This window comes from Podarcis liolepis (assembly GCF_965112155.1).
Source record: "Podarcis liolepis genome assembly, chromosome: 16".
NCBI classification, from domain to species: Eukaryota; Metazoa; Chordata; class Lepidosauria; order Squamata; family Lacertidae; genus Podarcis; species Podarcis liolepis.
Window position 1 is genome coordinate 18,318,817 of NC_139567.1, and position 25,505 is coordinate 18,344,321.

General features: G+C 47.9%; 1 protein-coding gene and 1 long non-coding RNA gene across 5 annotated transcripts in view; one reads left to right on the forward strand and one right to left on the reverse strand.

Annotated features, from left to right (window-relative positions):
• Nucleotides 1-3,877, reverse strand: part of LOC310696116 — a 158,831-nt gene extending 154,954 nt beyond the window's left edge. The window contains exons 1-2 of the long non-coding RNA XR_014520438.1: nt 977-3,877; nt 828-908 (exon numbers count right to left, since the gene is read on the reverse strand). This is a non-coding gene — a long non-coding RNA (uncharacterized lncRNA). The remainder of the gene's footprint in view (nt 1-827; nt 909-976) is intronic.
• ZBTB16 (zinc finger and BTB domain containing 16) overlaps nt 1-25,505 on the forward strand; it is a 192,911-nt gene that overhangs the window by 126,191 nt on the left and 41,215 nt on the right. The window lies entirely within an intron of this gene.

A 25,505-nucleotide genomic window follows, 5' to 3' on the forward strand; every position in this document is an offset into this window, starting at 1 on the left:
TGGCAACTGGTTTTCTTCATAATGAGCAGCTTTCTACACAAACACAAGGTGGCATACCATTGAACTCATGGATAAGGAAGGGAGGGAGTCTGCACTGTACCCTGTGTCCTTCACACGTAGAGCTGGGGGCTTGCAGTGGCACCTTGTTGCAGATCCTCAGTGTTCCTCTTAAAAATCAGGAGCAGGATCCTGCCAAGGTGTGACACTGAGGGCACCTGCTCTGCCCTTCTCCACCCCATTCACTGAACACGTGGAGAAGGTCAGACCTGGGCTACTGACACTGTCAAGTCACCATTGCCCACCACCCTCCAACTTGGGAAGGGGGAAGGCAGAGAGCATCATCCTGCCCTCATGGAGTCTCCTCCAGGGGCGTAGCGTGGGTTGATGGGGCCCAGGGCAGGGGAAGTGTTGTGCACAAAGCTTCCCGGGTGTAATAGCGCCATGATAATGAAGCCATGCTCTGGATTGGCCAGATGCTGCCAAGATATCGTGAACCGGGAGATCAGAATATATAAAAAGGGAACTTGTAAGATTTTAATGAGCTCTCGTGCACTCCCAGCTGTCCACTTCCTGGTGGACTGGGCAGTGGTCATTCTCTTTGCCGTCCATGAGCTCTCATGCACTCCCAGCTGTCCACTTCCTGGTGGACTGAGCAGTGGTCATTCTCTTTGCCATCCAGCATCTAATCAAGGGAGTCCTTGCAAACTAGCCCCAACCTGGGAGCAGAGATAAGGCAGAGAAACACAAAGCCACGAGCTACAGGGGTCAGCAAACCTTTTCAGCCGGGGGCCGGTCCACTGTCCCTCAGACCTTGTTGGGGGCCAGACTATATTTTGAGAGAGAAAATTGAATGAATTCCTATGCCCCACAAATAACCCAGAGAAGCATTTTAAATAAAAGCACACATTCTAATCATGTAAAAACACCAGGCAGGCCCCACAAATAACCCAGTGATGCATTTTAAATCAAAGGACACATTCTACTCATGTAAAAACACGCAGATTCCTGGACCGTCCACAGGCCGGATTTAGAAGGCGATTGGGCTGGATCCGGCCCCAGGACCTTAGTTTGCCTACCTGTGCACTGCTGCGTCGTGTAGCCCTCCTTGCAGTGAGGCGCTCTGGGTAATGCGCATGGCTCCGGCAGTGCTTTCCCATCTTCCTCTTCCTCCCTCCCACCTTGGTGGGTGGCAACGGCAGTGGTCCACCCACCTTGGTGGGTGGCAACGGCACCCTCCACCTCCTTCCCTCTTGGCCAGCCCAGGGGTGGGGCTTTGCCAGCCACATGGAGAAGGAGATGCCATCACCACCCCAGCCCCGAATGCCCCACCCAGGCACAGCTTGCCTCACCGTGGCTCTGGCTTTGATGAGGGAGCCTGTCATGGGGGGTGCCTAGTTGTGCCCCCTCAGAAATTTATGCCGGGGCCACAGCTTCCCACATCCCCATGCTGCTTTATTTTGTTTTTATTGTTATTGATATTAAATTTATATGCCACCCTTCATTGAGAGATCCCAGGGTGGTTCACAGAATAAAATACAAGACAAAACACAAGCAAGTAATTAAACCAAAACAACAAAACAATTCGCCACTGGTCTCTCCGTTTCAGACCTTCCCCTCCATGACTCAGAGGGTGACAGCAAAGGTACTTAGCTTTTCTTAATCAAGAAGGTTTATACATAATTTTCAGTCTCTTCCCCCCTTTCCTTTCTTCCTCCTTTCTTGATGCCACTTCAAATACCTCTTGTGAAAGTGCACCTTTAAGCCTGTTCCTGACATGAGGCAGAACCACAAGAACTTACTTGGTTAATTTAAAATAAAACAAAATAAACCACAGCTGGGAGTGCACGAGAGCTCATTAAAATCTTGCAAGTTCCTTTTTTATATATTCTGATCTCCCGGTTCACGATATCTTGGCAGCGTCTGGCCAATCCAGAGCATGGCTTCATTATCATGGCGCTATTACACCCGGGAAGCTTTGTGTACAAACAGCCTGTGCGAATTCTTCTTACACACACACCAAACGAAAATTCCCCAAGCAGCCGACGACTTTCTATTACCGTTTCACAGTACTCTGGAGAGTTTTAAGATAGCAGCTTGATTAAGCTTGTGGGAAAAATACTATCAGCATGCTACTCCACAGACAGAGATAATGTACTGTTGGCATTAAGTATGTTTAAGGGTAATTATCTTCCCCCTATTCATATTGGTTACATGAAAACCAAAGCAAACAGGAGTTTGAGGTGCGGCGCTCAGCAGTCCCGGGCAGATCAGGGATGGGTTAAGAAGGCCTTGGTGACAATTATAAGCCTCGATGAAATGTTATCCCCTGACTGGTGTTCGCTCTGCAAGTAGAGGAAGGAGCTTTCAGCCTCTGTTATGAGGAAAGGATTTATCTTTTCGTTGGGGGCTGGTGTCAGCAATCAATCACAGGCTTTCGTTGGCAAGAACTTTTCTGTCGAGAAAACGGCGCCCTGTTTTCTCCTCCGCTACCACGGCAAAAGGGATTGGGGGTGGGGGAGGAGGGAAAATCAGTCCGGTTCGCATTTATAGGCAAACGTCCCTAATTCACACCTCCCCAAAAAATCTGAAACACAGCTAGCCTTTGAATGTCACACTAATCTGAATTTTTCAACGGGGTTCTCTGACCGCCCCCTGCTCCCATCACCGCCCAAAATGTGCAAAAAATGCCTATATTAGGGGAAGGTGTTCATAAAACCATACATATAATAGTGAAAGTAACATATAAAAATTCATTCTTAGGAGAAACGGCTTGCAAAAACGTGGGTATTAGGCGTAACTGCATAGAAAAATCTGCACAACTGTGAGGTTGGGTGTTTTTTAATAGGGTTTTATTGCCATATTTCTGGGATATTTAACTGCTTGTGTAAGTGGTCTACTTGCATAATCATCATAATGTCAGAAGATAACTGGGAAGGTCACGCCCTAGTTTCTGTGATCCTGGAACAGGCCTTTGCCACGTGGAAGATGACTAGCTTTTTCTCCTCCAATGTTATATCGCTGTTAGGATTTTCAAATATTCCTTGAACACATTTTGTAAGACAGTGGTGTGCTTGGGTTCTTTCTTTCCCCCATTTTGAAAGTTATTTTGCATAGATGCATGGAGTTTGGCGGTGTGGTAGTTGAATATTTCCACAGAAACCTGGGTAGTCCTTGTACCTCAGTCATCTGAGTACTTTGGGTTTGTGTATAATTATCGACGTGTGTCTGTGCAAAATTATTTACACGATGTGGGTTTTGACATTTCAGTCCTGTTTGGGAAGCCGTGGAAGTTTAAAAATAGGTGTGTGTGCTGGCGACAACGATCTCAGTGAAGCAGGTTCAAAAATGCCTGATTTATTTTGTCCCGTAGGCAGGAAGTTGATACTGTAATCTCTGGTATATGAAGAGCATAACTCTTGGGCGTGTGTGTTCTGCGGGTTTCTGATGCTGATCAAAAAGATTTAATTGATGGGTGAAGAAGTACAGAGGGCAATTTTCTGAAGGTAGCGAATGATGCCCCAGAGTTGTTTACCATCTTACAAAAATATACATTGAACTTGACGCAAAAGGAGTCGCTAAAAGAGACAGTTCCCTCCTGGGGCCTCTTCTGTTTCAGATGCACAGGCTACCTCTTACGAGGCAGAGTTGCCAATTGTCTTACTTGTTGACTAGAATGAAATCAGGTTCTCCCATGACTTTTGTCTCGTCTGTGCAGCTTTGCTGTATCTCCCACTCAGTCCTGGGATTAATATTTTGTGTGTTTGTTTTTTTAACATACTGCTCCTTTGCCTAATATTTTGAGTGGTTTGGGAGAAATCTACCATCCCTCTGCCCTCCTCTCCTCAAAAATATGTAGCATCATGGTTTCCTTCTGACATTGCACAACCAGGTCACCGCTGTTGAAGAGCCTTGTTGGCCTCAAACTCTGGGGAGCTGCTGCCAGTCAGTGCAGACAATACTGAGATAAATGGACCATTGGGCTGACTCAGTAAAGGGCAGCTTCCTAGGTTTCTATGACCTGCAGATAAATAGATAGATGAGATTTTCTGGCTCCCAATCATTCAGCAATTGCAAGGAACCAACTGTTTAGGCTGCATAAACAAAGCTGTTGAAATGAAGAAAGCTAACCATGAGTGGTCTGTGGTGGGAAAAGACTGAGAGCTCACTTCAGTTCTGGTTCTGAAAAGAAATTCCTAGGCTCAGAACATGCTGTTTCATAATTCTAATGGGCTGTCTTTTGAAACCGGCTGGTAGATGTGGAGGTGCTAGCTTAAAAAATAAAAAAAAAATGGATTTCACAAGCCTACCCATTCATGTGACCAAGCCATTGCTTGGAGAGAGCTCTGCCTCGGCTCATTGTTCTTCATAGGGAAGGTATCTTATCCCCTCGGTCATTTCTGTTCCTCAGTTTCCCTATAGCCTTTTCGAAGGGGAGCAGCCAGAAATGCAAATGGCAACAGCTTCTTGTTGGACTCTTTCTCAGTGCACAACCTGTTGTGAAGATTCCTACAACAAGGATACAACAAGCATACCATCCTGCTTGCCTTGCCACTCCCTGTCATGTCTCCCAGGCCAGTAACACCCACAGCTGACTTCGAAAGCTACTTTGGGAGCTCAGCACTTTTGAAGAAGTGTACCACTTATTCCCGGTGACTAAATATGGACTGGGGGAGTCTAACTTTAGACATTTATTTTTTGTGTGAGCTGGCTCCTGGCCACACCTTTGGGGTTTTTTTCTTTTTCTGAAATGGGTACCGTGAATGTAAGCCTGGCCTCCTTGTAACAGAATCTTCCTGGCAAACCTGAAAAGGGGGCCATCAATGTGTTTACAGAGGAACAGAGAGTCCCGGAGATGGTGTCCCTTTTTGGAAAGCCTCCTGTCCATAATCGGTACCTTATGACTTGCAGCTGAAATATTTTGCTGTGTGCTTTGGCTCGGGCTTCGAAAACGAAATGCTTCGCGAGCCGGAGCGCAGCCCGCTTGCCCCCCGCCCCTTGCAAAAACAACTCTCACCTTGGCCCGGCCTTGCTCCAGCCGGATGAACTCCAAGCTAAAATGTTTAAAAGAGTTTCTGGCATCCACTGCTGTTTGTCAGGCGCAACTGCCGGATTCCATGCCTTCCGCGCATGGCTTTAAAAATGTCTCCAGCGGGGGGGGGGGGAGGACGGAGGCTCGACAGTGAGAAGTCTTGACCACAAACACAGCGGAACAAAGGGGGCAGGCGAGAGCCCAGAGGTGGAAAGGATTGCCTGGGCTGTTTCAGACTATAGGTGGGAGGTCACTTTAAAATAAAAAATAAAAAATGGTTGTTTATGATTTATCAGTTCCGAAAATGATGATGTCATTGAGGACAAGAAGGCCCATTCAGAGTGAGGGCAAAAGTTCCCGAATACACATATCCCCCAAAGCAATCACTGAAGGCAGCGACAAACATGATTGTGAAAACCATCCACCTTTTCGGACACCTAATCAAAATATTGGCCATGGAAAAGAATCAAAAGAGAAAGCATTAGCATTGGTAGAGAGGCAAGCATAGTGAAGGATAGATGTGATACAAATTGCATACACTCCAACACTCCTCAGATGCAAATTAAGGACATTCCATTCTACATCAGTAACATTGCCGCCGGGGGGGGGGCAGTGCAGTTGCACGTTAAGATTTTTTCTTTTTTTCTTTTTAAAATGCTCTATTGATTTAAACAAACCATTCTACAAAAACAATCCAAAATCAATATATATTACCAAAAAGAGAGAGAGATTTAGATTCATACATAACAAATTCCAGGACGTTAAGATTTTCAGTTTTTCAGGTTGCAGATGCACCTCCTGAAAGCCCGGCTAGCTGCAGTGCCCACCTTTGCCCTCCTAACTTCCTTGCCCCCCACCCCTCAAACACCAGCCCCCCACAGGCCTGCCTGCACCCCGCCGGCTAGACCCTTCCCTCCCACAAACATCCCAGAGACTGCTCCTGCCCTGGCTCATTCTTGTTTTTATTTGGCATGGCTGGCTGGCTGGGGGCCTGCCAGGCTGGAGAGTGGCAGCCTCCCATGGCAGGGACAGTGATGATGGCCCCATTGCCCAGCCCCCCCCCCTTCGTCCTCCTGCTCCTTGCTATTGCTGCTGCTGCTAACTCCACCAGCCGGCCAGCTGGCCGGCCAGCCTGGCTCCTTCCCTTGCACCAGGGTGCAAGACTCTTCCCTCTTTCCCACACTCTGCCTTCTCTAACTCCCATGAAAGCACATTTAAAGCATATAAGTCCAAGAATCCTGAGAAGTGTAGTTTAACTCACATTGAACTACAATTCTCAGCACCCCCTCGCAAACTATAGTTCCCAGTGTTCTTGGGGGTTTGCTTTAGGATGAGTGCACGCTGCATGTTAACATGAATCCAGCACTGGATGCATCTGAAGAAGCCTGTTTTGCATCTTCCCATTGGGAAGAGGAAGAAGCCCAATGTTATTACATCACCACATTCTAATAGCTCCATGCTTCACTCTCCATTCCTTCTTCCCTCTTAAGAACAACATCTTAGCGGAAGATCTAGCATTAGATGGTGAAAAGTTAGCTTGCCTCTTATAAACTTTCCCTAAGCTCTTTGATTTCAACTTTGCATTCAGTGGCCCAGTTCCTTGGAAGACATCTATTCTCAAGAGATTAAACAGCATTACATGGCAAAATAAATCAGATGTCGCATCGCAATTATAGCCTTATTATAAATATTGCAAAGAAAGTAGTTTCTCAAACTCTGGAGAGAGCTCCAGCCACTTACATCCTTCAAATTTGCTTTCAAGTCATGTATGCATTCAGTTACTGTACTTTTCAACCTAAAGTTTTCTATATCACTTGGTTGATCACTCAAAAACAAAATAATACTGCATCTTCTTCACCTAAAAATCCACATTGTTCCCTGTGTGGATGAGATGAATGGCTGATTTAAAAGCAATAATTTCCTTGGGGGAAAACATACAGAACAAGAATAGAGAAATTCTAGTGGGTCTGGAAGCTTTTATATAACCTCCTTAGCAAAAGAGCTTGTGAGACAATCAAAAGAAGACAACATAAAGGAGTAATAAGCTGGTCTTGAAATGTTTTTGAGACACTGGCTGCATTTGTGTGAGTGTTAATTCTTCCCAGCAAACTTGTGAGTAGCTATGATCTTAACTGTTTTTGTTATACTGTATTGTTAATGGGACTGTTCATAGTGGAGAAACTTCTGTGTGCTTCATCTGTTTGTGAGAAGTATCCCTCAATACACATGCTTTTTTTTAACCATTGCAATGGGAAAAAAGCTCACAGAGGACCGAGGATCCTTTTGCAAATGTTGACATTGGTGGGGGATATCACGTTGATGGAGTTCTGAGTCACATCTCCTTGTTTAGGAGTGCCCACCTAGACATGGTGGGGACAAACAGATTTCTTGTCCTTCATCTGCCCTGTCTGCATATAAAGAAGAGAGGCGTGTGGGTCATCTTTCAAGCGCTGCTGGTGCCATGTAGAAAGGGTGTACTAAATCTCCCCACATACCTTCATATGGGGCGCGGGTGGCACTGTGGGTTAAACCACAGAGCCTAGGACTTGCCAATCAGAAGGTCAGCGGTTCGAATCCCCACGATGGGGTGAGCTCCCATTGCTCGGTCCCTGCTCCTGCCAACCTAACAGTTCGAAAGCACGTCAAAGTGCAAGTAGATAAATAGGTACTGTTCTGGTGGGAAGGTAAATGGCGTTTCCATGCACTGCTCTGATTCGCCAGAAGCGGCTTAGTCATGCTGGCCTCATGACCCGGAAGCTGTACACCGGCTCCCTCGGCCAATAAAGCGAGATGAGCGCCGCAACCCCAGAGTTGGCCACGACTGGACCTAATGGTCAGGGGTCCTTTTACCTTTACCTTTTCCTTCATATACCTGCTGCCTTGGCCTCTTTAACCTAATATTTATTTATTGCATCTATTTACCATCTTCATACCCTCCAACACATCGCGACGAAAAACCGGGATGCCTTCTTCCGAGGAGTCGCATGACCTGTGTGAGATTTCAGCCCAAAAAAGGTGCTATTCAGGCACGGTGCCCCAAAGCACACCTTCTGGGGTGCCACACGAGCTGTGGCCTTGAAAATGTGCAGGAAATGAGTTCCTCCAAGGTGAGAGGATATGCCACACCTCTGCTCCCTTTGAGTGTACCTTTGTGAGCTTTGAGCAGTTTGTTTTTCCAAGGCCAGCTCTGGAGAAGTTATGTATCTCGAGCTTCGTTAGCATTGCATAGCGTCGGGGTTAGTTAAGGTTAGCAATTTTATCCCTCCGATTTCTTGGCGCTCGTTGGCCTAAAGCACCCCTCTCCTCAATTCCTGGGTACCTAAACAGAGAGTCTCTTTGTGCGACTGTAATGTTGTATGGCAGCATTTGAAATTTGAGTCTGAGTACACATTCCAAAAAAACTGGGGAATCTCCCTGGTTTTCAACACAGAAAGAGGGGGAGGGAAGGAATTGCAACCTTATACATTTTTTTGTTGTTTAAGTTGGTAGCAAAGTTATACTTCCAGATCTCTGGGGCTCTAACGAGAATGGGTTTGCTCTGTTGGTGACATATTTTGCCTGAAAAATAAATAAAGGAGAAATTTGCAAGCTCTAGGGATCTGTATTTAAAACGAACAGTCACTGGCTCACTTTTAATTTTCCCCTCTGCAAATAGTATTTAGACAGCGATGAGAAAAGCACTCTCTTGCTAAGCTACGGAAAACCTTTCTTGTCCTTTAATTCTAGATGAAGGGGATTAGTGTGAACATATTTAGCCTCTGACCTTCAGACAAAAGCATTATCAAATTTAGTGACCAAGTGGGTCTCCATTTAACAGAACTAGTTCAGTCTCTTTGCCTCCTTCTGCTTTTTTTTTCCAGAACAGAGAGGCAAAGTTCAAAAATCTATTGTTAAATGGGACGCCTCTGTGGTGCTTTCTTCAGATTTAGATTTGAAATGGTTGTCGGGGTATAAATGGGGAAAGAGGAGTCGACGCCAGCCTTGCCAAAGTGTTGGGGATCTGCCATGAGACTTTGGAAAATAAACAGAAAAGCGCACCCAGGCAAACAATCCCACGGTGGCCTTGCAAGAGATCAGGCTCCTTGTGTTTTTGCACACACACACACACACACAAACACACAAACACTCTACGTAGATATTTGAAATGGTTGTCATGATTGCCTGTCCCCTGCCGCTCTGCGATTATGCCTTCTTTTTTCTCTGGTGGCGAAAACCAGACCTTTCCAGCATCTTGATTCCCTCCGTCTGGGGACAGCCAGCAATCTACGGCATCGATATTGTGAGTGTGTGCATGGTGCGCCAAACCCACAAGAGGATAGGTGCCATCTGTGCTCCGATATCCAATCATTCAATGACTTTATTAGCTGACTTTTAACAGGCTCTGTTGGTCTTCTCCCTCTCTCTTTACTTTTCTCTTACTGGACCCGTGTGTGTGTGTGTGTGTGTGTGTAGAAGATCACCAAAGCAGAAGGCACCATCGGGGACACACCGGGCATTTCAAGACCAAAGCCGGCCTCTTTATAAACCAGTGCTGAAATGTGTAAATCTAGCTGGTCAAGAGTGCAGCCCCCCTCTCTCCCTCTCTCTGTCCACCGTAAAATATTCCGGCCTGCCCATGGAATGCCAGAAGGGGCCTCTCTTAAGCCGGTGTCCATTTACAGTTCATCTCTCATAAACTCGACCACTGGGGTAAGGGCAGCCAGCCCAGGCCTCCTGGTATGTGATTGATTATCTGGTATTTATGCCATTGAGGAGTTTTCAGCGGTTGAGGGTCAAGGGGTCATCTCGTGTGTCCTGCCGCAAATCCGTTTCCTTTTGTACAGTGAGGGCTGGGTGAACAAGCACACAAAACCCACCTTTTTTCTTTTCCTTGGGAAAAAAGGGAGGGGGACGGGCCAGTGTCAATGATTTTTTTCCCCTCCAGCCGTTCCTGAATAGTGTCCTTTTTAATTCTAAAGAACTTTAATTAAAAGTAGCAGGAGAAAAAAGTTCATCTTGACAAGGTTTAGCTTACCTTAACAGTTACTTGTGTGTCCTGGGACCCTTGAAACCCAAGTTTTGGGACGGGGGTGATAACTTCTTTTCTCCCAGTTCCCCTGTTGCTAATTAGTCTGTCTTTGGTTTTAATTAAAGCTGTTTCTCAAGAAAAGTTTAAAAAAAAAATGATTCATCTGGAAATGTAAAAAATAAATAATGCATGCTAGATTTTCTCAGAAAGGAACCTACAATGCTAGTCTCTGATTTTGTGACCAATGCGAAAATGCTACAGGCTTTCAAAAACTAATTCATGTTACCGATGTAAAAACCTGACCTCCAGTTCCAATTCCTCTGGCCAGATGACTACGCATAGCATAACTACTAGCTTGAGCTTCTTCCCACAGAAGACAATGGATAGATTGCCAAACCCTGCAGACCGTTGGGCTGTTAGTTTGCAAAAAGCGCTGACCAGCTTTTGTATACAAACACATTACTTTTGACTTGGATTTTGACGGCAGCATGTGACTGTGCCCCTATATACTGACAGTCAAAACAGATTGGGTTTTACTTTTTTTTATGTGTGGCTGGTGGAGAGCTCCTTGTGCAGGACAAGTAAGGATAACTAAATATTTATCAGGGAAATGCTGCCCTCTCGGGTGTGGAATCCATCAGTTGTTAAATCAATTCAGGGTCACTTCCCTGCCTCGAGTTGGGGGGGGGGGAATCCTCCCAAAATGGGACATGGGCTAGATTGCAGTTTAGGTAGGAACACGAGGCTTCTGGGTGGCTATAAAAAGTTCCAGATGGTGGCAGTGGTGGATTTTTTTCAACCTTTTCACCATGTTAGGCTGGCACAACCTTTGCGAAGGTTGTTATTTTGTGCATGTATGATTGGCTGATTGATCTTAGCTCCCTGGGCCTCCAAGGATGCTTCGCTGAAGAATTTATCCACGGAGCTGTGGTTGATCTTCATTGATGTGAGCAGCTCAGGGTATTTATCAGGCTACCAGGTTTCCAGAGTGTCTGAACACTTCCGCTTTCAAAAAGAAGACGAGTTTAGTGGTTGTGCAAAACAGTCTGTGGACATCCTCTGAAATACCTTTTTGAATCAGCTGGCCAAGGCTTCCCCTGTGGTTGCTGGAGTTCCCCTTTAACATCCTCTCTTCCCCCCATTGAAGTTAAGGTGATAAGTTCTGGACCGGACTGTTCCAGGCCTGGGTATGGCTATCCATGCTGCAGAATGAGGTGTTAGAGTTCTGGGGACAGGGAGTTCTAAGTGGATTGTTATCGCTTTGGGTACCAAGTGGGAGATGGTGTTTAAAAATAAATGCAACTACTTCCCCACTTTCATAAACTCTCTGCAAGAAGAAAACCCACCCATCCAGTCCAGCCCACCCATAGCAGAGCTAGTTTTCTACTTGCAGAAGAATGCATTTTAATTATCTCAGAGAACATTTAGAGATTAGAGTGGCAGTCTGTTGTCCAGATCTACCACATTCAGCTGCAAGTATGCCAAGAATAGAATTTGGGACAGGTCACATTTTTTGATGCTTCACCATGTTTTTTTGTTTGTTTGTTTGTTTATACTCCACCCAACTGGTTGGGTTTCCCCAGCCACCCTGGGCAGCTCCCAAAAGAATATAAAAACCACAATAAAAGAGCAAACATTAAAAACTTCCCTAAACAGGGCTGCCTTCAGCTGTCTTCTAAAAGTCAGATAGTTGTTTATTTCCTTGACATCTGACGGGAGGGCGTTCCACAGGGTGGGCACCACTACCAAGAAGGCCGTCTGCCTGGTTCCCTGTAACCTCACTTCTTGCAGTGAGGGAACTGCCAGAAGTCCCTCAGAGCTGGACCTCAGTCTCCGGGCTGAACGATGGGGGTGGAGACGCTCCTTCAGGTATACTGGGCCGAGGCCGTTTAGGGCTTTAAAGGTTAGTACCTTAAAGCCTTCCTGATCTAGAAAAATAGCACATGAGAGGAAAGGGCCTGTTTTCTCCATGCTAAGTGCTCTGGTGTCCTCTGCCCCAAGGGTATTTAATTTTGTGGAGGGGAGAGGCATTCAGAACTGCACCCTTTTACATACAGCCTGAAAGGATAAAGTCCAAGAAGAGGACAGTCTGCACTTCCCAAATATTTATGCTGCTTATTTATTTTGCCAGTTTCTGCTGGCTCGGTCTCCTTGGTGTTTTCTTCAGATAGTCCACTGAAGAAATTAAAATTTGCGATTCTGGAATTGGGGGAGAAAATTATTCCTAGCTGAACCTGGCTTTTCCAATGACACAAGGGCTGGTTTTTTTTATGAATGGACCTTTCATTTAAAGTGTGTGTGTGTGTAAATGAATGAATGAATGAATGGAGAGGCATGTGCAATGTGTTAAGGCTTTTTTATTATTATTAAGCCAGAGTCTAGACCAGGATCTGATAAAGAAGGTGATAAAGCCCTTTGGTTTACATTAGTTCCCACCTCACATTCGGCTTTATCTGCACTGGGAAACAGGAAATTTTACAGGGAAGATTCATCATTATATAGCTTAGCTGTAGACGCAGCCAGGATGCAGCAGCCTGTTTGATTCTGGGCCCTGTTTGATTGAAAAAGCACCCACTGACATGGCCAGTCTGGAGAAGAAACGGCAGAGGACGAGCGTCCTTTTCTACCGCTTCCACTGCTGTGCTTCTAACTCCAGGCAGTGCTTACGTCTCCCTCTTCGGAGTTAATAGCTTCTTTCAGCGTAAGCTCTTGGCCTGTTCCATCGTTCATATTGGTTTAAAGATTGGAATATCATTGCAGTCTCTTTGTGCATCTAAATATAGACCCGTTTGTGATTATGGTGTAGTATCGCTAAGCTTTTCCTTCTCAGCTGCTTGACCAGATGGGACTCTTTGTTCCCATTTTACTCTTCGTAAGAGCAAGCTAAGTCAACTTTTGCAGAGGATTTGCGCCTGTGTGCTTGTGTTTGTTTGTGTGATGTGTGCACAGGGGACAGGGCAGGTACAGGTACCTGTATCTATCTCTGTTCTGGTCCTTCCTCCACTCAGCCACTCAGGATGATGAGATGGTGAGACGTTTATCACCATTGCCTCTGGCTAACATGGAGAAGAGCCAGAATCAAAATACAGTGGTACCTTGGTTCTCTGTTCCAAAACCAAAGCATTCCAAAACCAAAGGCGTGCTTTCCCATAGAAAGTAATGCAAAATGGATTAATCCATTCCAGACTTTAAAAAACAACCTCTTTATCCATTTTTGCAGTCACACAGACAATCAATCAGTAGCTGAACTGGGTTCCACACAGTCACAAAAATGAATTAACCGAAAAAGCCTCAAAAACAAAAATGCAAAATAAATAGCAAAAACAAAAGTGCCAAACTTAATCCGTTCTGGAAGTCCATTCGGCTCCTGAAACGTTTTAAAACCAAGGCACAGCTTCTGATTGGTGCAGCTGCCCTGGAAACAATAGCCGACAGCCACATCGGACTTTCAGCTTCTGAAAATTGTTCGAAAACTGGAACACTTACTTCCGAGTTTTCGGCGTTTGGGAACCAAGGCTTTTGAGAACCAAGGTAACACTGCTCTATAGAGGTCTGCTCTATGCCTGTAAGCCCTAGTTTTTGGCCCCTTTCAAATCAATATAAGTCAAACCATCGGTCCATCTGATTCAGTATTGCGAGCACTGACTGGCAGCAGCTGCCCAGAGTTTCAGGCAAGAGTCTCTCCCAGCCCTATCTGGAGATGTCAGGCGCTGAACCTGTGACCTTCTGCACCCATTTTAATGATATTGCTACTGGGCATTTTTTGTAAACTCTTCTAAGTTTTATAGCTGTTTTCATTTTGTGGTTATCACTGTATTATTAAAAAAAATCTGCTGTGGGCGCTTTATTTAAATGGAATCATATAAGGTAAATCTTTGAAATATGGAAATAAAGGGGGGTGTTGGGATGCATATCTCTGCCTTCTGGGTTTCCCAATGCACCTATTATTTAGTTTTCCAACAATGCAGGCTTGTGAATAGTCACACCTCTGCTTGCCTAGGGTGAATCAAATGTGCTTTTGGGCAACCAGGCAGGAAATATCAGACATATAGGAAAGAGCTGGTGCTTCTTTCAGGCTGTGTAGGTAAGCCAAAAATTGGTTTGTAATGTTACATACTTTGGGGTGGGTCTTCTGGACTTACTTGCAAGGCTAGAGTAAGGTCACTTTGCTGGTCTGGGTTATCCCATTAACTTGTGACACCTGTCCATCCTTCCTTCCATGTCTGTTGTAGAATTTGGAAGTGCATCAAAAATACTTCTGAACCATTTAAAACTCCCCAGTTCCTAGTGTGCCTCATAGAGTTGGGGGGGACCATAGGGGTTATTTAGTCCAACCCCCCTGCAATGCAGGAATCTTTTGCCCAATGTGGGACTCGAACTCAAAACCCTGTGATTAAGAGTCTCATGCTCTGAATGGTGTGCAAGTTCCGTTGTGTGCAATGGAGCCTCGTGGAAAACGCAAATTAAGACAGCCCAGAAGAAGACACTGGAGCACTCCAAATCGTTTGCCCATGGACATGCACAGAAAATGAAGTTCGCTGGCTGACGCTGCCTCTCAGCTTAACCTGGCAGCCTACTTCACAGGGTTGATGTGAGGGTTAAGTGAGGAAGGGAAGAACCATATGCACTACCTTGAGCTCCTTGGGGGGGGGGGGAGTTGGGATACAAATGCAATAAAGAAATAGGTAGATCCGGCTGAAAAGCAACACGTAGATATCTGCATCAATTGCTGCAATGCATCCCTAATTAGTAATACTGCATATTGTATAACCGTACAAGGGACATGGCTGTGAGGTGGTGTCAGGGACTGTGCTGAGGAGGAATGGTGGGAGCCTCCCCCTGCTCCTCATCAGGATCCTGAATCTTCCCAGGAGCAGTGGGACAGTATAGATTTGGAACCGTGGTTTGCAGAGGGTCATAGTTCAGAAGGCAGAAGTTGGGAAGAACTGGGTGGTGAACAGCTAGGAGGAGAAGAACTGGGAAAGGGAGAGTTAACAGACTCACTGTCACTGGAAAGCGTTCATCTGCTCAGCCCAAGGTCAAGGAGAGCAAGAAGCAGAAGTGACATGGGTGGAAGTGGGGGGGGGGACCCTTAACTGGGAGCACCTCGTCCCTAGGAATGGAGGCTTTGTTCTCTTCCTGTAGTCATTAAAACTTTGAACTGTAAGAGACTCCTTTCACTTTGTTCTGCTTTTTGTTGTTGTTGTTTGAGCATGCCAGGCACTCCTGTCTTCTACTGCCTCCCGCAGTTTGGTCAAACTCAGGCTGGTAGCTTTGAGAACACTATCCAACCGTCTCGTCCTCTGTCGTCCCCTTCTCCTTGTGCCCTCCATCTTTCCCAACATCAGGGTCTTTTCCAGAGAGTCTTCTCATGAGGTGGCCAAAGTATTGGAGCCTCAGCTTCACGATCTGTCCTTCCAGTGAGCACTCAGGGCTGATTTCCTTCAGAATGGATAGGTTTGATCTTCTTGCAGTCCATGGGACTCTCAAGAGTCTCCTCCAGGACCATAATTCAAAAGCATCAATTTTTTGGTGATCAGCCTTTTTTATGGTCCAGCTCTCACTTCCATACATCAGTACTGGGAAAACCATAGCTTTAACTATACGGACCCAAGTCCCTGAAGTCTGACAGGTGGCTGACTACCCCAAAGGAACCCTACACTTCTGACTTTCCCCCCTACACCATCAGCCTGAAGGATGGCCATGTTCTAGTTCTAGAGAACCCAATGCCATTTCTCGCTTAGCATCAGTTCCCGTTGCCCTCTCGCCTTGACCACCTTTCCCAGCCTCAGAGCAACCCCGAGAGAAACCGTGAAGCTGACGGCTGGGGAAAACAGATTCCTGAATCTAGTTCTTTTGTTTCTATGCTTTCTTCATTCTAACCCAGGATCTCCTTTGTGTGGCTATGAACACCCAACGGGTGTGTGGAGAACATGGTCAGTGGTCCTTGTTTTATCTCCCATTTCCCCACCCCCTCACTGTCCGGCTTCCTTGGACACCTAAATTTGAAAATTACTGAGCCTCTGCTCCTCCCCCTTTTAGCCACTTCCTCCCCCCCCCCCGGTCCAGCTGCCATGGCGATTGACACAAAGCCAATATCTAAATAAACCCCTTTCCCACCCCCACAGCTACCTCTCCCTCTCTTTCCCCTCATAAAGACTTTGTGGTTTCATTTTTCCCTCCAAGGTCAAGATCAGACCTTTTTAAATAAACACATATCAAAGGATCATTAGCAAAGCAGCACTGTTAAATTGAGATATTAACTTCTGTCAAGCATGCTTTTTCGTTGCGGTTTCTCCCTCTCTCTCTGTAACTCATGACTGCAGTAGCCTTTTTTTATTATTTTGGCCTGAGGCGGTAGCATCTGGCTGCTGTAGAGACTGTAAAAATTAAAAAGCAACACAAATCATTGGGAGAGAAAAGCAGTAAATTCAATGATAAGAATTTAAAATTAAAATGTTTCGGGGCTTTTATATTCCGGGGGAACATGAAAGGAATGAGCTCGTGCGCCTGTTGCAATAAACCGCCTGCCACTAATAGCCGCTTGATTCTTTCCCTCTTTGCTCCTTCCCCGGCATAATCATTCTTCCTTGGGCAATTGCTGAAAAGGAAAGAAAGAAGTGTAATAAAGAATAAGTAAACTGATGATATGGTGTGGATAGTGATGGAGAGGAGGGGAAGAGCGGCTGGGGAAACGGCCTAATGCACATCGCTGCAAGAGTGGACTTGATATTGGTCCTGCACCCTGGAGGAAAATCATTTTGGATTGGGAAGTGATTCCTCCTTAGCTGTTTTTGTGGGAACTCAATCGATCTTATCTCCATCATCCTTGTGTTAGCAACATCTTCCCGATAAATAAGGGGAGAATGGAATCTCTGCACCCAAATCTCATCTTTCATCGTGCCGCAAGATAAAGGCTTAGTCACCTCCCAACCCACAGGCTAAAGCAGGGCTGCTGGAACTTTGCAGCTGCAAAAAAAAGTTTGCCAAAAGAATTTATTTAAGATCTGGGGGATGTCTCATCAGCAAGGGATAATGTTCTGTGTCTCCCTCTCTTGTTGCTGGATGTTGCCCATAGTAGGATCTGAAGCATATTTGCTGATTCCTCTTCAGGCATCATCATCAGAGGAACTGCAAGCAAAAAAATAAAGCCCAAAGAGCATTGACAATGTGCAAGATTTGTTTGGTACGGGTGTGTTCCCAGCGCAGTGATTGCCCCCATAAGGTTTGAGATGGTGAGAGGGTCTCTTAACTTCTGTGACTTTTCTGATGAGGAGCAGAGCTTCAGCTGGGAAACCTGGAAAGGCGGACTCTGGGGGATTGGGGTGGGCCGCCGCATATGTCATTTTTATGCTCCCTGTCGCGCCGATGTGCAGAGAGGCAGGCCCTTTTGTCTCCTCTGAACTTCAGCAGCCGAAGGAGAGGTGAGAAACGGATCCGGTCATTTTGCCGCACTCAAAGGGGCCGAGGGAGAGTGTGAAGATTAGGGATGCAGAGGTCGAGCGAAGAGGGTGTGACTAACGGGGCTAGCCATTCAGATATGGGGACACATTGTTCTCAAGGTCCAGATGGCCCGCGGAATAAATCAGGGGAGGCAGAAACTGCCTTCCAGTATGAGGGAATGTTTGTTCAGTGACTTTCCTGATGCAACAGGGGCATGTAACCCACAACCCGGCCTTGAGTAATGACCATCCGGGTGGAATTCTGTACAGGCAACTGCCCCCAAACATGCCTTATGTCCCCATCATGTTGAGTTCTGTTTCCCTTATTTAGGTGCACTGCAGTGTTCCGAAGGAGGAACAGGAGCCAGTCTTATGGCAGGTCATACGGATTACCTATGTAACCCAGCATGTCCCACTAGCTTCAGTTCCCTAGCGGACACTGGACAGTAAAAAAAAGGTACAGGGAAAGATTTGTCTTCCTCTCTCAGCGAACCCAGTGGGGCCATGAAATTGGAAGATTCAAAAGGAAAGGCTTCTTTGCAGAGCACATAGTTGAACGGTGGCATTTGCTATCCCAAGACACAGTGGTGCCCAACAAGCTGGATGACTATAAGAAAATGATGATGATGATGATTAACATTTGTATGCTGCCTTATACCTGCAGGTAGTAGTGTAGTTACAACACAGAATCACAATATATGGACATAAAACACATAATAAAAGCAAAAACAAGAGCAACCCAATAAGGTCGTCCCCCCCCCCCACACATTTTAAGATAAAACATTGGGTGTCAATCAGCCAAAGACCTGGTTATACATGAATGTTTTTGCCTGGCACCTTAAGGTGTATAATGAAGGCGCCAGGCAAACCTCCCTGGGGAGAGCATTTCTCAAACGGTGAGCCACTGCAGAAAAGGCCTCTCGTGGAGGAGGCACATGAAGAAGGGCATCAGAGGCTGATCTCAGGGTTTGGGGTCAGTTTATATGGAGAGAGGTGGCCCTTGAGGATTAGACAAATTCATGGAGGATAAGGCTATTGGCAGCTACTAGCCACTATGGCTATGTTTTGCCTACATGGTTGGAGGCAGTGTGCCTCTAAATACCAATTGCTGGTGTCAGGGGTTTAGGAGCAGAGGCAAGGGCAATGGAGGAAACAGAGAGCGAAGGGGAGGAGGCAGAAGAAAAGATGAGTGATGACGACGACCCGAGATCTCCGAGTCTTTCCAGTGAATCAGAGGATTCACAGAAAGGAGCACCAGTGGCCAGGGCAAGGGGGGAGTCTAGGGGGGCACCCCAGGGAGATAGAGCCAGAGGGGACTCAGAGGAGAGCAGTTGGAAATCGGGACCAGCGTCACCGCCAGAGAACAGGGAAGAGGAAAGGAGCCAGGGGGCAAGCGCTGGCAGCTCACCACAGGAGGGAGGGCACGAGTCAGGAGTGGCCACACCTCCATCGGGGAGCGAAGAAACGGTTAAGTGGAAAGTGGAAGGTTGGGCGCGCGCGCCAAGTTCAAATGCAGAGGAAGGCGGAGCAAACCGCCAAACTGTTCATAGACCACGTGTTCAAGGTTCACGGTCTGCCACGGTCTATTCTGCCCGACCGGGGGCGGCAGTTCATCTCGAATTTCTGGCAGAAGCTGATGGGCTTCCTGAACGTCAAGATCAACCTGGCGTCGGCGAGACACCCGCAGACCAACGGGCAAGCGGAGCGGGTCAATGCCATCATGCAGCAGTACCTGAGATGTTATGCAAATCAACAGCCTGCGACGTGGGTGGATTACCTGCCGCTTGCCGAGTTCGCCTACAACAACACGAAGCACGTGTCCACGGGGGTCACGCCGTTCTTCGCCAACAACGGGAGGCACCCCAGAACCTTCCCGGGACTGGAAAGAATGGGGGAGGGGGAGCCGCAGACAGCAGATGCGTTCGCGTCGGAGCTGCAGGAAGTCCACGATCAGCTGAGGCGCCACCTGGAGCTGGCCAAGCACGCATACAAGGTACAAGCGGACAAACACAGAAGGGTTGGCGAAGAGCTCCACGTGGGAGACTGGGTCTGGTTAGCAGCCCACGCAGTGCCGGCCAGGTCGTTGGCCAAGAAGAAACTAGGGCATAAACAACTGGGGCCCTACCAAGTCGAAGAGCAGGTCAACCCGGTAGCTTTCAGACTGGCACTTCCGGAGGGTTCCAGAATGCATCCGGTATTCCACAGATCGGTGCTCACTCCCTACAAGGCACCGCACAGGTTCCAGGAACCCGGAACGGCGCCGAGTCCGGTCAGAGACAGAACAGGGCACGCGGGAGTGGCACAGAAGGAGCGCATCAACGAAGTCACGGAGATTTTGGACTCCAGATGGGGGGAAGAGGGGGTAGAATACTTTCTCGCCAAGGAGGGCACCCCGGCCAGTGCGAACAGCTGGGTGCCGGGCTACGCCTTGGACGAACCTCTGCTCAAAGACGAGTTTCATGCCCTCTTCCCACATAGACCTATGCCAGCAGACTTTTTCGACGACTGGCTTTTCACGCCCACGCTTTCGGCCAGCACGTTCCGGGGGTTCGACTCGGACGAGGACCTGACACGAGATGTCCGTTCCCCGGAGGGGTCACCCTCGGGATCTGCATCAGAACCCTCGTATTGGTGGGACGATAGACCAGAGGAGCAGTTCCGCAGAAAGTGGCTGGAATGCTCAGGACGAGCAACGCCGCCAGGAGGAAGTGAGGGAGAGACGGACATGGACATTTTCGGGGACGACCCTGGTTTCGAGCACGGCGGCACAGAGATGGAAGCGGAGGTGACCGTCGTCGACGAGAGCAGGGAGGAAGACCCGGGAGACTTCAGATGGAGGCCCGCCACGGGAAGCGAACGATATCCGACGTTCGTCCCTTTGCAACAGCAGCACCCAGCTCCAGCACCGGAAGGAGGGGAGGGGGGAATGGGGGGCTTCGAGGGGGGGATGGATGTCAGGGGTTTAGGAGCAGAGGCAAGGGCAAGGGAGGAAACAGAGAGCGAAGGGGAGGAGGCAGAAGAAAAGATGAGTGATGACGACGACCCGAGATCTCCGAGTCTTTCCAGTGAATCAGAGGATTCACAGAAAGGAGCACCAGTGGCCAGGGCAAGGGGGGAGTCTAGGGGGGCACCCCAGGGAGATAGAGCCAGAGGGGACTCAGAGGAGAGCAGTTGGAAATCGGGACCAGCGTCACCGCCAGAGAACAGGGAAGAGGAAAGGAGCCAGGGGGCAAGCGCTGGTAGCTCACCACAGGAGGGAGGGCACGAGTCAGGAGTGGCCACACCTCCATCGGGGAGCGAAGAAACGGTTAAGCGGAAAGTGGAAGGTTGGGCGCGCGCGCCAAGTTCAAATGCAGAGGAAGGCGGCGCAGTAAGCAGCCCGGAAAGGGAGCCAGGTCCTAAAGCCCGGCGCAAGGAGACAGGAGGGTCCGGGGGGTCAGCGTCAGAAGAATCCCGGAAGGAAGAGACCCCGGGGGGTAGAGGGACCCAGAGGAGGACAGTCAGGCGGAAAAGGTGGAGCCGGGCTAGGATATTAAGTTGGTGCACACGGGGCGGAGACTCAGACGGAGCTTCGCCGATCTAGCTACTAGACGTAGAGTTGCACGCAGCAGCGTGAGAATGGAAACTGTAACTCAATAAAGACTTTTACTTAATGATCGCTGGCTAGCGTGATCCTCTGTGAGCTAGGATCTTCAAGCAGCTCTGACAGCTGGGAATAACAAATCAGGATAGTGCTGCTGTCGTGCTCGGGTCCAGATGCTTCCCTTGGGGGCATCTGGTTGGTCATTGTGAGGACAGGATGCTAGACTAGATAGTCTCCCTTTGGCCTGACCCAGTTGCTGCAGGGTTCTTCTGGGGTCCTCGGAGAGATGCTTTCTCCATCATAGGCTCCCTCTTCCCTTTTAGTTGGAGATGCCAGAATTTCAGCTTAGGATCTTCTGCATGCAAAACGTGTTCTCCACTTCTAGTGTGTCATGGTCCCTCCAAGCAGCTTCCAAAACAGCACGGAAGTGTGCAACGCGGGGTGTGCCCAGAAGAGTGCTTCCCATGCATGCAAACTTTTCACAACACCCACACAAAGCCATTGGCATCAAAATGCCAGCTTATGTTCTGCCCTTCCTAGCTTGATCCAGATGGACCTTTCTGATGAAAACTCATTTCTACAATCATAGGATTGCAGAATTGGAAGGGACCACAAGGATCATCTCATCCAACTCCCTGCAGTGCAGGAATATTTTGCCCAACATGGGGCTTGAACCCACAACTCTGAGATTAAGAGGCTCATGCTCTACCACTTGAGCTATCCCTCGTCCAGGTTCTTTTCAATGGGATTTTGAGACAAGGACGTCATGATGGTTTCTGCCAGCAATCATGAAACCACATATGCAACATCTCCAGATGTTGTTGGATGACATCTCCCAGCAGCCCCAGCAGCCATCATAGCCTACAGCCAGGAATGATGGGAGCTGTAGTTCATCCAGCAACATCTGGAGGGCTACAGTTTCATCACCCTGTCCTGACTTCACCCACATTTTTCTCACTTTTCCAGAACAGTAACATTGTGCTAGCCTACGTTAACAGAAGAGATGTCTCTCAGATGGTCCTCTCAGGGGATCATCTCATCCAACTCCCTGCAGTGCAGGAATATTGTGCCCAACGTGGTGCTCGAACCCACGACCCTGATATTAAGAGTCTCATGCTCTGCTGACTGAGCTATCCCTCAAGACATTGCGAATGTGCTTCCAGCAACCCATTTGCAATGGCTGGAAAACAAAAAACCATTGACAATATGAAGCCTGCATCTACAAGCAGCCATTATCTCTGGTATAAACTTTGAAAAGGTGGATGCAACTGGAAGATGGACATGTTGTTGCCCGCCCCACCCCCCCACCCCATTTATGGGTGGTGGTGTGGGAAGCAGGGCAGCAGGTAGACAGAACAGAACTGAGAGTTGCCCAGGGCTGCAACTGCTCAGAATTCTGGGTTCTCATCCTCACCGGCAATAAAACAGCTAATTTTTGCAAAGACTGAATGGCCGAGAAGTGTGCTTAGCATCTCTCTCCCTCTCCCTCTCTCTCTCTCTCTTTCTCTCCCCACCACTTTCTTTCTTTTTTTTAAAGCACAGTATAGCCTTTGAAAGAGTTGTTGTCGCATGTTTCCTTTTGAAAGACTCTTTAAATACAGTATCCTTTTAAAAGTGTGCTTTTAGCATTCCAGAGCTGCTGTATTAACAGCAAACAGCAATCATCTCTCAATAGCATCATTGTTTCCTGCAGAAGTGTGGCAGCCGAGTGACATGAGATGGGAGGAAACGTGAGGCGGAGGGGAAAAAAGATGGGTTTTGTGAGTGCTGCGATGTTCGGATGAGACGCTGTGTGTGTGCATGTTTGTATATATTATATGCAGGCGTGAATGTGAAAGAGTATTCAGAAAACAGCAATTATCCAAAGGTTTCTTTTTCTGGGTTTTACCATAAGGATGTACTTGGGTGGTGCTGTGCGAAGAATGCTTCGTGCTTCAGCTTTGTCACCGGAGCACACATAAGCATGGCAGCTGACACCGAAGCCAGGTTTATCTGCTTTCGTGCAGCAGGTGGAGATGGGAGAGAAATTTGATCCAGTTCAAACCTACTGTACATGATTCACGCTTCCAAAACAACATGCACACCGTAGTATGACCATTCTTCAAAATTCACACACCTCCCAGTTTCCCGGTGCAGCCCTCCAGCACCTGCCTGTCCTTTCCAAGTCCAGAAAACGTCACATGGGGAAGGAGAAAGGGGTTGGCAGTTCCAGCAGAGATGCAGAGCCTCCTCTTCCCACTGGGGATGCTGGCCAGTTCATCCCAGCTTCTTCCTCTTGTGGGAAAGGGAGAGTCCAAACACCAGCCTCTGCCACTCACTCCTAACCTCTCCCCTGGTCAGGGTTGAGAGGAGAACTTTTATTCTGTTATCTAAAGGCAGATCGACTTCACTCACACTTCCTAATACAATGTGTGAATCTTCACTAGGATTTCTTTTTTAAGGGCGAGACAGTGGTGGACACCCAGGTGTTCCCAGACATCATCCCTGGCTTTTGACCATGCTGTCTGGTACTGATGGGAGTTCAGCCAACCAACAACTGGAGAGCCACAGGATCCTTACGTCTCTATTAAAAGAGTTGGAAATTTCAAATACTGAATGCATCACCTCCACCCCCCTTTTTCTGTGTTCTGTCCCTCTTTTTAATGCTTTCCTGAAGACCATCAACTCTGGAGAAGAAGCAAGCGGAGAACATGTTATAATCCTCTGAGCTAGGAGTGGCTTTACATTCACTACACATGATGCACCCCACCCCATTTGGGGAATACATGAAACACCATTGGAGAGCCTCACAGCTGGAGCAAACGAAAGGGGGCACATCAAGGCCAGCATCTTCTTATTACTATGTCCAACTAGATGCCCTAAGTCAGAAGGCTGCAAGCAGCACCTGAGCACGCTCCTCACTCGTGATTCCGGCAGTATAGGCAGAAAATGGCCACTGTGTCTAGTAGCCTTATCCTTTGTGAATTTGCCTAATCCTCTTTTAAAGTCATCCGGCAGTACTCTCCCCAAGGCACGCTGAGTTGCACCCAATATTATGGGGGGCATTGCATGTGCATGACATCACACACATGATGCCCCCCCAACCCAGCCAGACCAGCTCAGCCTGCCTTCCCCCACCCACCCACCCTACCTTTGCATCCCTGGTGGAGGACGTGCCAGGGTGAAGATGCTTCTCCCTGCCACATCACTGGTGGAGATCGCCAGTGCGCCTTTCGGGAACGTGCTCTGGCAATCATCGAAGGGACATGCGGGGTGAAGACACTTCACTCTGCCGACTCCCTGGCGATCCTCACAAGGACATGGTAGGGCAAAGCGTCTTCACCCTTTTGAGGATCACCATGGAATTTGGGGGGTCCCAGCCCCCTTCTTGAAAATTTGGGGGGCTGCCCCCTATGGCACCCCTTGGTGGCACCCCTGCTCTCCCCGCTTCTGCTCCACAGAGACTGGTATTTAGAGCTTCCTCCATCAGTGGAGATCATTAGCAGCCAATAACTGTAAGCTCTTTTCACAAAGTCATCGACCACATGTAGATTAAATATATGTGTGTGGGAGGGGGTAGCAGGATGACATCTGCTGGCCACGCCCTTGATGCCACGCCCCCTGCTATCTTGCAACCATGTTGAGCTCCTTGTCTGAAGTTAATGGGAGATGGGGACAGGACGTTCCACAATGGGGAGGGAGCAGCCCCTCTCCCATTTAGTCGGTGCAAAGAGGCAATATTGTGAAAAAGACTTAGCGTAACTCATTCTACAGAGCTTTCGCCAAGCTAAAATGTGGAGGGAGGAGGATAAGAACCACAATGAACTCTCCTTGGAGGAAAGTAGGTGAGGGTTAAAAAAACTACTAATAAATGATAGCAAATAAATTTGAGAGAATGCCACATTTTGCAGGGATCCCCTCGTGCTTAGGCAAGATGAAATCTTTGTGTGAAAGGGAGCCCCTTTGGCATTCAGGATCCTGGCCGCAGAGACCAGGGAAAGATGCCCAACTATCTATTAAGAGGGGGCCCCCAACAAGGAGTGATGCTAAGTTGCCCTTTAGACAAAATCTGCCTCCCACGCCTCCACGGTGGGCTCCTTCACATTTTATGTGCTATCTGGGAAAGGAGGAAGCCTCAAATGCGAAGGAATCAGATGTTTAAGCCTCATAATCTCCAACTGCTATTGTTAATTTGGTGGAGCATTTTCCATGTTAATTTGTTCTGCATTGTGCCATTAAGAGCCAACCGCCCTCTGCCTGCTGCTCTGCCACCTTCCCTCCCCCTTCCCCAAGCCCTCCCGTGCTCTGCATTAGGAACCGAAAACACAGCCACCCGGAAGGCCTGGAACAGCACGGGCGTTGTGAGGAAGATGGCTCTAGCAGATTCTGGGAGCTGCTAAAAACAGAAAACAAAACAAAACGGGAAAGGTGTGCTGGGGAGGGTTGCTTTTAAAGTCTCAGCAA